Genomic DNA, 12047 nt, shown 5'->3' on the forward strand with positions numbered 1-12047 from the left:
AGATACAGTTTAACAGAACAATTGACCATACTAAATTTTTTCAGGGCCCTTTAGTGAAATTGAAACCACTGTTAACAGTAAATTAGAATTATTCAAAATTAATTTAAAAGTTACTGCTGAATTTCATATATATTCCCTACAATTGAAAACACATCTTAATTAGCTTATTGTATAACCACTTCAAATGACCAAAACTAATATACCTCATGTGAAACATGAGGTAAGGATTATAAATTTAATTCAATTGTGTCTTTATATATACATATTTAAAACCTGCGTCTGCTTATATAAACAATATCTGAACCTACCCCAAAAAACGACTCTTCCATGCGTGAAAAGATAATGCCAAGTATTGTACCCTATTAGGAGAGCACTTCTTTGACCATTTTTCTTTTGTCTGTAGCCTAGAAGTAATACAATCAGAATTGCAGCACTAAACACCTAATCCTTAGGCCTGACTTGAAACCATACTTACAAATAAATAATGTAATAATGAATAAAAAAAAGACAAATATTTTCCTACTAGATCATTTTATATGTTAAACATGCCATAATATCTTACAAGACTTTTCCCAGCTAGTTAAAACCTTGCAATACACTGTATTTATTTAATAGCATTTATTATAAATTACTGTATGAAAATTTAACTTCAGGGAATAAACATAGGTGTTTTTCATTTTCAAAAGAAGCAAGGTTTGAAAATTGAACCTATGAGTTGAATCTAACCTGTGTACATTTAACAAAATCTGCAAAAATTGTAACACTAATCATAGGAACACAACTAGATAGACAGATTGGAAGATAATAAAAGAAACAGCAGAAGACGTTTAGTAGATGTAATCCTTAAAAGAGGAAAAAATTGCCAAAGGATTTGTGAAAATAATGGAAAGCAGTGATTTATAAAAGTATACTGTAAGTTTGTTTCTTGATGCCTGTGTCTTTTTGCTCCACAGCCTTTATCATAGCAACATGTCAGCTGAACTAAGGTGGGAACATATTCAAAACCAATACAAACTGTAACCTGTACCGTTTTATGCTTGTTATTCAAAGTTTTCTAATTGTCTCTAACTAAACTTGGTATTTTATACAGCTTTACATCTGTTCTGTTTCTGTAAATTCCATAGTACTCCCCCATGAAAGCACACTCAGTAACCTTTCCACCGTAGTTAAACAGCAGAGCCGGGTAGCCCAAGTCATTCACTGAGGACTGTGCCTGGTTGTAGTGATGCTCCGTAGGGTAGTTCAGTGGGAGAAGTCATGGAAGAGGGACTACATTTGGAGACTGCACCTGGGAAATATGTGCTTTTGTTTGGTACCCCCCGCAAAAGCCCCATATCGTGGTCCCTGTCTCACTCTGGCGTGCCACAGACGACATGAAGTTGGGTAATGACACAACTGATTTAATGAAGGAATAGCTGCCCTGGGCATGTGGGATGAAGGCCCCAAAGCTGAGAGGAAGAGAGCACATGAGAGATGGCAGAGGTGAGGTGCCCACTCACCTCATAAGACTTTTTGAAAGGGCATTTCAAGTGTTTTCGTAGCGCTCAGAGCCCCAAAACCTGGTGTTTGTGCGGACACAGCAGGGTGTCATTGAAGTAAACTACAACAAACGGCAAGGTGGCTGGCAGGAGTGGTTATCCCACCACCTTCAGGGCTGCACTGGGGAGCCGGAGCGGGAATTTGCCAACCCCAGTGCTGTTGCTAAGTCAACTGAGCAACGGTCTAGACAGAATGAGGTTTTCACCTTTCCCATGCCACAACTGGGAAGTAAACACTGAGAAGCGAGTTGTTTTCCATTCGCTTTCCACAAACATTACTCTCACTGTTGTTTGGGAAAGGATAAAAGGAGTTATGGGAAGAATGGATGCCCAATCTGAACCAGTGTTGCCACTCTTCATTCGTAGCTTTGCTGTATACCAGGGTGTTAATCATATAAGTCCATGCATTAAAATTTCATTCAAACTTGCTTCTCTCTTGATACAAAGACATTTTCTAAATACTAATTTTTTTTCCTAAAAATAAAATATATATGGTACCACAGAAAGTAATTTAATTCCAAGTTTGTGAATGCAGAAAAATAATTCTTAATTCATTTACGGATGTATTTTATGCCTTTTCTACAACACCAGGCTTCACTTCCTCAATGGGTTTCAGAGGAATTTGATCTCTATCTGAAAATTTGAGGTTTAGCTTTTGAAACTCATTAGAACCCTGATGTTAGAAAACTATTTTGAAATATATTTATTGTACCAATGACATACTAATGACATGAGTTAAAAATATGACAAATGTTACTATTGATAAAAAAATGACTGGCACATTATATATAAAACCAGAAAATCCTCACAAAAAGTGTGTTGTGAAAACAAGGATTCCAAAGTTATAAATAGCCATTATAGTCATTAAATAGTTATTAAATTATATTCTCCACTACGTATTGCATATGACCTCTCAAACTACTTCAAAGTGTGGGTCCAAAACTGAGAGGTGGTGAGATGGAAAATATTCTCACCATCAACAGGAGGTAAGCATGTGGAGTGTCTTAAAATATTTGGTCTTTTATTTCTTTGTGCAGTACTTACAGACTTATCTGTTCATTTCTGTGCAGGATGTTTCCTGTCTGGGGCATCTCACACAGGTATCAAATAGTTCCTATCTCATCCTTCTTTACTTGTTTAGAGCAATTTATTGTTACCCACCTTCTAAGAGTATTTCGAAGTTTATGAAAACAAAGATGATTTCTCCTTTGCTGGACAGCTACAGGGTGCGAAAAGCTGGCTGGAAGCCTCACAAACTGTACCGTGCTGTAATACACTGGCAGGCAGTGGGCAGAAGCTGGAAAGAAACTCCAGAAAGCCAGATGTTGTACTTCCCAACTGCAATGACCAAGCTGAATAGTTAAAAAAGAAAAAAGAAAGAGTCATACTTTTAAGTATTTAAAGCAGATATTTTCAGCATTTCAACAAGGGAAACAGTTTTATTAGCACATACTTTAGGGCATTCTGTACTGCAATAAAAGAATGAGAAAAGCAGGGGAGTAAAGTGCATTTCCCACTGGGCAAAAAAGGGAAAGGAAGGAAACTGAATTCTGACCTCAGAAAACAAAGTAATATTTTTCTTTTCAAGACAGCAAGTCTGAGGGAAATATGCCAGCAGCTTTGAGTACCTAAGCAACCCAGGAAAACGGCAACAAAACAACATGCAGCATGTTGCCAAAGAGACCTACCAAGGCAATCGATCAAGTGCAAAAAGCAATATTGAAGCAGGTGCTGGTCCTGGAAAATCACAAACAAGTTAAAGAGATGTGATATTGCTGATGTCACTGTAAAAAAAAACCAAACTGACTGTAAGGCATCCATTGCCGTAGCAAAGAACAGCGAGGACTGAACTTTTGAGAGACTGTTACTTGTCAAAACCCAAACGTTTCTTAGACTGAACCTCAGGCAGTGGATTGAACTGGTTTGCAAACAAGTGATCAAGTTATGTAATCTAATGAACCACAAACAAATATGTGCTGCTCCAATGGAAACATTTAAATGGGGAAATGGGAAAAACAAGGTTAAACTTGATGAAAAAAAAAAATCTTCAGCTGTTTGAGCGTAAGAGGGCGTCAAAGTCATAGCCTTTTACTTGGCAAAAACAGTCTGAAAATTGCTTATAGAAAAGAGAAGTTGAACTAGGTTATCTTACAGCTGCAAAGAAAAATGAACGGAAATAATAGTGGTTTCTCAGAGAAAGTGTTTTCTGTTTTCAGAAATACTACAAACAGTTTTCAAAAACACATACAAACATTGCTGCAAAATGGTCAGTAATGTTATGGAAGTTGAATTGTTGGAAACACCTCCAAACCAGCAAAGTCAGATTGTGAGGATAAAACAAGCTTACTTATTCTTGAAGTCATGTTCCTTAAGGACTCCTTGCACACCACAGATATAGAACCAGTGAGCTATTGCTACTGCCCAAGCAAGGATTGAAGAGCATTTGATCTCACGAGAACCTTTCAGAAGTGCTCAGAGTTTAAAAACAAGGGCTTTCAGATTATTTTTCAGTCTCTGGCTTTTCACAATCACAAATGAAATTTTTGTGAAGGTATTTTTAAAAATATGCTTGTTTTCTGTTAATAGTGGCATGTGATACTTTCTTTGTAACATTCCATGGCTTCAAAATCCTAAACGAAACGTTTTCTGCAGATTCTCCTGTTACTTGGATTACAGCCACAATATTTCAAAATGTTCAGTGGGTAAACATCAGCGAGGTGATCAACATTACAATCCATAAATGGCACAAGAAAAAGAGCATGTGAAGTTTGAAGCCGTTATAATTTTTCATAAAAATGGTTATGAACCATTTGCACCTAAAGATAAAAATTTTGCAAAATTGATTTTTTTTGCCATTACAATCTAAAAATGTATTTGGATTTTGATACAGTAGTACAAAATGAATCAAAGTTTGGTTTTCACTGACATTTTCATTGAGGGAGAAAATCATTTAATGATCAACATTTCTTGTGATTGATATTGATCCTAATAAGTGCCGATCAGTCATTTTCCAGCACTGAATGCTCATTTTTTTTGCTTCAAAACAGAATTGTTAACAACTCTGATTTATTTCCCCATCCTTTCATATGCTATCAAGATCAGATGTCAAGCTCAACAAATAAATAAATAGGTTACTAACAATATCAACATCATAAATGAACATTTTTAAAGAATGCAAATATTATATTGGATGTGTTGTATTATTTATAGAATATTAATCCTAGTTTCTACATGAATAACTGTAGAAGAGGAGCAATGTGAAACATTCCCAGTGTTTACTTTTTTATTATCTTTTTGACTGAGTAGCTAGAATGGAAATGTCCTAAAAGTGATTGAGTGATCTAAATACCGATTTTGAAAATTACTTAGCTATTTTGATGGCTAAACCTTATAGAATATCAGCTGCAAAAGGCATGAATTACTTTTTGAAAATCAAACCCATAAATTCCTCAATAATTCAGCCTATCTTTTTAACGAATTTTTACTCATAATCTGTAATCTGAGTATTCTGAATATTATAATTAATTGCTTAGAAATGCAAGCTAACTCCATATTCATCTACCCTTCATATTGCTTCAGAACAAATAAATCTACATATTATTCTTTTCACTTTTTAGTCAAAAATAATTGTCCATTGATCACACTTGAAATATCCCATGGACATGAAAGAATTTAGCTAACTGGCTTGTAGTCATTCCAATGATTGAAGAAGAGTGGGCTACACGTGGTGTATACTTCACACTTTCTAGTCACGCTATTTTTAAATTCATGCTGGCACTCTCCCACAAAACTGTTTAGAAATTTGAAGGTTGTTCTGGCTGATGAAAATGTGACAAAATGGTGGGTTTCCTCTGAGATATGTAAAAAAAGATAAATCATTTAGTCTTAACATCAAGGAAAATCACTGCTTAAAATTGCTGCCACAATATGGCCTTTAGTGGAGGAATTTGTTACGTTTGATGGGCAGCTGTCCCTTCAAGAAACTTGAGTATACATGGAAGAAATAGCCTTGAGAAAATAATAAGGAGGTTAAAAGTTATGTCCTTGTCTAGAAAACAAAGACTTGCATTGTACGTTCTGTATCTGTGTCTGCTATAGCACATATTTTGGCTATTTTGCACTGTCCTGTCTGGCTGTGTTAATCAGCTCCAGTCTATCTAAATATTTCTCGGTGACATTATTAATTCTGTAGTCATTGTCAGTCTGCAAGTGCACTCCAGTACTTTTCTTTCATTCTTAGATAACATGTATCATAAAAACAATTCCATTGTTCTAGTTCAATACACTCAGCTTTATTGCCTGCTATTAGAGCTGGTTGGAAAACTTTTATTGAAACAAGCTTTTAGCACAGAAAATCAGAAAACATATTTTCATCAATATTTTAGTGAAAATGCTCTTTCAATTTCCAGCCAGTTCTGTTTTCTGTAATATAAATGCTGGCTGTTACTACCCCTTGCAGAGCATGCTGGACACAAAAATAAAGACTGTAGCAACCATCCCACTCCCAGACATGAGACCTCTATCTCATTTAGGTTCCTTTTCACAGTCCCACATCGCCTTTCCCTCTTTCCTCGTGATTCCAGCCATTTCTTGCGTCTTATCAAATCATGTTATTAAACTGAATCTTTGCAAGACTTGTAATGCTGTGTAAAATTTGCACGTCGGGAGCTTCCCAATCTGCCACTCTGCTGCTGAATGCAGCTACTTAGAGTTTCAGACATGCCCTGAAGTTAGAATTAGGCCTTCCTGGTCTATCAGAGGAGCTGAGTAATAACCCTGATAGCCAGTGCAGGTAAGAATGAAATTTATGATAAAAAAATGAGCAGAAAGGAAGGTGTCTTGGAGGCATATGACATCCATTTTACAAAATTCTGAAGAGGATGAGACCTAATTGATGGCCCTTTGAGAAGAATAATGACAAAAAGGTGGATTTACTATTTCCTGAACATGCTAGAAAGCTGCAGTGCTTGCTTGGCTAAGGAAGAAAGCAGTCAGCCACTCTTCCAAGGAAACTATGAGACATGAAGAGTAAAAGCATATATTGAAATTAAGAGGAAAGGGTTCCAGTGTTTGTGAGAACTGATAAATATGAGCCATAGTGTTGGGAAAATGAGGAAATGACTCAAATCTCAGTGTACCCAAGTAAGACAAGCATGCCTCAACTTAATTAAACATCAGTGCTTCAGAGAGATTTTTCTGCCCACTACTTTCTCATTGGTTTTCAGAGATGAAGCATGGATTCTGCTCCCATGCTGGGGTAAATTGTGGATCTACACCAGTCCAGTTATGCTGATTCATACAACCGTGGCAAAAAATCCTAGTGAAGGTTTGGTGAAACTTCAGAGTCTGCCAGAGCATTTTATCTGGTATGCAACTCATTCCTTGTCATACTTTTTTTTTTTTTTCTGAAGGCCTCCCACCACACAATCAGCTATATACTTAACATTACAGCAAAATATAACAATTCCCTATACCCCTAGTATGTAGTAAGAGATGCTGCTGTTTGCCTCCATGTACTTTCACCTTCTCTTAAAAACTTGGTGTTGAAGAAAAGAGGGGAGACAACCCTGTGTGATCAGGGAGCCCCTGATAGTTTGTCCACAGGCTCTGTGGAGACTGAGGGGGGAAACCCCTAGAACAAAAGACCATGTCTAGAGGTTTATTTGGTATGTGCTAGGAAGCCTTATCTTTTGGCCTACTTAGCAGGTGAAAAATTGGAAAGGACTGAAAATGACATGCAATTCTTCACTAGTTTGATCATTTTTCCAATGATGGAAGACCGGGAGGAGACTGATGTGAGGGAAGTGTTGTGCAATATGTGCCTGCTGGGGCTTCCTTGTAGCGGTGCAAGTTATAGTGTAGATTACTGTCACACTGAGGATATTGGACAAGATTTAACATGCTTCCAGTGTTCTAGGCACCCATATTGGATCTTTGAACAAAACCCAAACTCCAAACTTTTTGAAGTTCATTAATTGGGACACTTCAGCTCTGTTAATTGTACCACATGAAGCACTCAACACCAGCAGAAACCTCTTTAAGAATAGCTGCAATTACTCTTGGAGTCAAGGCTTCAACACACAATGTGTGTGAGCCACTGATATTGCTATCAGCAGGATCAGGGCCTTGTGAACACTTCCTGCTTTGCAAAATCCAAGCAAAAACCAAGTATGTTCTGCATCCTCTAGAGTTCACAGCATTATTTTACAAAATGCTTTGAAAATTATTTTGAAACAAAAGAGATTCAAAGAATTTTGAGAAAAGTCCTTCTGAGTGCACAAGCACAATGCAGGGCTCTTGCCCTTTCATATTTTTGTTTGCTTCCAAAGTTTCACAGCCATTAGGAATACTTTGCCCCCTTGAGGCTTTTGCTGGCTCTTGGCAGACTGGCATTTTCCCTACGCAGCAGGCACTGACAACGACAAGTGAGAGCACTGACTCTCCGCTGCTGGCTACCTGCTGCCTTTCTTCTCCTGTTTCCTAAGGAATAGAGTCTGATCTATGAAAATAAAGCAAGAGGAAATTACTTTGCAATTAATATTTTAAGCCCTTTGCCTTTATTTTCATTGCATTTTTAATATTCCCTTTTTTTTTTAATTTGAGAAAAGTCTTTTTTTAAGTAAGATACCATCTTACTATTTTTCCTGCAGAGATGGGATGAGTGATTTCTCACGGGAGCATGGATAATGAGTTACGACCTTTGTGCATTTGCTGGGCATCTTAAAACTCAACCTTCATCAGCCAACCAAATGCCTCTGTTCAAAAGAACAGATTATCAACTTGCAATAATGGGCAGTGCAATTTTATTTTTTCCAGGCAAAAGGCTAGACAAAAAAAAATCACAGTTCTTTCCCTGGCTCTTCTGCTTTTGCTGAACTGTGACCGCCCAGCACTCTGAATTACTTTGTCCCTGTCCTAATGTCAGCCATCACTCCTTTTAAAGCTGCTGTCTTCTCCCAAGCAAATCCTCCCTTTATTAAAGTACAAGTTTGCCTTAGTACAAGCATCTGCAACCAGACTTTAGTTTGAGGTTTTGTGGGTGTTTGCTATGTAGGTTCAATGAACAATGCAAACACCAGCCACCCAGGAGAGCGCTGTAAGAACATCCAGATTCCTTATTCAAGTGATCAGTAAACAGAGAGGGAGAGTTATGAGATCAAACCAAGACCAAGAGGCCTAGCATAATCTTGATTTAAAAAGTAGCACCCATTTTGTGCATGTTTCCTAGAGAAGGTCAAATAACAACGGTAAGGATTTATTAAGAAGGAATATGGGAGAGAGGAGTTTGATTTGTTGTTGGGTTTGTCCTTTTTCTTTTTTTTTCTTTATTTTTCCTTGGAATCCTGTTGTTGGGCCTTTGCCTGTTACTACTTAAATCAGCAGTTACACACTTTGGGAGGATTTTACTTCTACCGCCTGTTGAGCACCTGGCCTGTGCATAAACAGATGACTGACAGTCAAGGCCATCAATGTGGCACTTCTTGTGAGTGATATGGCAACAACATTTTTGAAACCTAGGCAGATTCCTAGTGCTGTCTCATTTAATCTAAATATTAATCACATGAACAGCAATGATCAAATTCACATCAGAGGATGCAGGCAAGTGATAATCAAATGATTATTGATAATCATTATCACAATTATTAGTGATAATCAAATGAAATGATAATCAAAATGCAAGGGAAAAAAGCATCTGAAAAGTGAAGATAGTATCAAATAACACTTTTACCTCGTTTTTCCATTTTCAGTGGCATTTCAGTTTGTTTTTGCATGAAATGAACAGGGAGGCTGGGTAACAGACTGCAGTAGGTATTGAAAAACAAGAAAAAATGACAGAAACAGAACAGTGGGAAAGATTTGAAAAGGCAAGGAGTAAAAATCCATAAATAAGAAATGAAAAAAAAAGAAAGAGATATTATAAGGTAATATACAGAGGACACAGCAGGAAAGCCATGACCCTTTCCCTATATCATTCAAAAATCCATGCAACAGGTTCTCTAGACCCACATGACAAAACTAATATTCAATTTTAAACAGGTAGCATCCCCTAACACAGACAGTGTTTCAGCAATGTGCTCATCCATCTGCCTACTCCATCTAGCCATGTTGTTATTTTCTATTTTTTCTCTGTCACAAACTGTGTGCTATAACAAGAATTCTGCCCCATATAAATTCAATGTAATTACTTCCAAATGTCGCTGTGATCTCCAGGTTATTCGACTCTCTCAGATATAGTATTTTTGCCCTGTCCACAGCTCATTGTCTTTTTAATATCTGACTTCAGCCTACCCAAATTCCTACCTGCTGTCTCCCCTAATCTCAGACCTTTGGAGTGATTTTCTAGTCCCTGGTTCCCTGCATCTTTCTCCTCCTTCTGTTTTGAAAATATTCTCCTGGTCGAAGGATGATATCTGGTGCTTGGGTCCTTCCCTCTTGCAACTGTGCTTATCTGGCAGCTCATCCTGCGCTTGTGGTTTCTGACCTCAATAGAAGAACTGACAGCTCTCTCCTTGGTTTGGGAAAGAACAGGATTTCTTTATTAGACTCTTCTTCCTAAGGGAGCAGGGCTTATGTTATTATGTTGTCTGCATCTGTCAGAGTCATCCCTTCCCCCCACCTTTTGAATCAGTATGCGTATTTCAGTCAAATTGCCTATTTCAATCAAATCTGACACAGGGCAGATATATTAAAAAAAAATTAAGTTTTCCCAAGTTTCATGACAATAGGAATTTGGAGAGGCAAAAAACATCTTACAGATGCCTAAATGGAAGGAAATCCTTCAGTGTAACCCTGCTTGCTGTTGCACACTGGAGTATCCACACTGAAGATAGTTTAATAAACAGAGGAGCTGTAGAGATGCTTGAATTAGAACCGGTGCTTTCTCAAACGTCCAGGTCAATCAATCCTGACACATAAACCCGTGCAGCATCATGGTTCATTACAGTCATCAGTGCTCAAAGAACTTCCTGTCCGTTTTTAATGAAAACAGTAACTTTCCAACATCAGCTCTTCCCTTTGTCCCGAGTATCATGGGTGGAATTTGGGTAGAGGGTGAGACTCAGCCCAGGTCTCTGCTGTACAGTAAGTAAACTTGGGGGAAATGGCCCGCGGTTTCGGAAGATCAGATCTAGATCTGGGCTATCTACTTGAATAAAAATAACAGTTGCTTACCAGGAAATAATTGTGCACATTGGGAAGGTTTTTTATTTCTTTTTTTTTTTAGCTTATGAAGTACAAGTAGCTCAGCATATCTGTAAGCAAAACAAATTACAAAGGTTTCCCCTGCAGCACATTTCACTTTTCCTTTCAAAAAAGCATAATATGTTTATGAAATTAGGGTACTCCTCCCCCAAAGGGCCTTGAATGATGATAAGATATAAGAAATAACTACTGTAGGCTTTGAAATCAATGTTGCAGAAGATAAGGATTTAGCTAGGATGTAGCTCAGTCAAACCTGATTAATTTGTGCCTGGTTGTGCCTAAGCAACCAAAACATTTCACTGGCAGGCAGTGCAAATGACAAGCACTGTATGTGCCACTGCTTTGTTAGTCTGGAGGGGATTCTTTTTAATATTTATAAAAATGATCTGCAAACTGATTCAGCCTAACGAGGTCTGTCTATACTACCGTTATTTTATCACATCCCACAGGGGTACAGAACCTCAATACTGAATTAACCGTTACATGACATTTGGAAGAAAGAGAGAAACTACTATGCTGGCTAAAACCACTGGAGATGACAAATTGTATTTACGATTATTGTTTGAGAAGATGACAAAGACATTTTAATAAACATCTGTCAATAAACATCAAAGCATTTTTTTTTAAGATTTCTGTGCCCTTTTTCTCAAACATTTAAAGATGCCGGTCTCTACTGAAAACACGGAGTTTAGCAAGGAGTTACATTTAACAGGAGCTGACAAGGTTGTTGACTTTGTGGCAGCCTAAAAAGATAGACAGTAAAAATGAAAGCGGAGATATGACCCCAGCCATCCCTTGCAGTATGAGAAACTTGCAGCATTACAGCACCAAGTTGCATGTTACTTTACATAAAAAGATTCCATATAAGTCATCATAGAAAATAAATGTATTTATTATGTATTAGATATGTACAACCTGACTCACAGAGGAAACAAGACTTAGGAAATCATGGCCCCTTTCTGTGCATGTGTGTGCATGCTTGTATGTGTGTTTTCCAACAAATTACATGGTAACAGCTTTTAACCAAATCTGACAGAGGTGAAGATTTTAGAGACGTTAATTCCTAGCAGCATACTGAAAGTAGGAAGTTAAGCAGAGAACAGAGAGTGTCTATGAATTTCCCTTGAGGGCGGAGTACATCTCTAATTTGGCACTGCAGAACCCAGACATGCAAGAGCTTATCTAGGAGCTCGGAGCAAGGGGGAAGGACCTTGTGCAACTTGGACTTGAAAATCTATTCACAAGACAGAAATTCATTATCTGTTCTGTTCCTCCCAAAACATTTATACACTGTTTTTTGAGGGGGCT

This window comes from Gymnogyps californianus, chromosome 4 (assembly GCF_018139145.2).
Source record: "Gymnogyps californianus isolate 813 chromosome 4, ASM1813914v2, whole genome shotgun sequence".
In the NCBI taxonomy this organism is placed as follows: domain Eukaryota; kingdom Metazoa; phylum Chordata; class Aves; order Accipitriformes; family Cathartidae; genus Gymnogyps; species Gymnogyps californianus.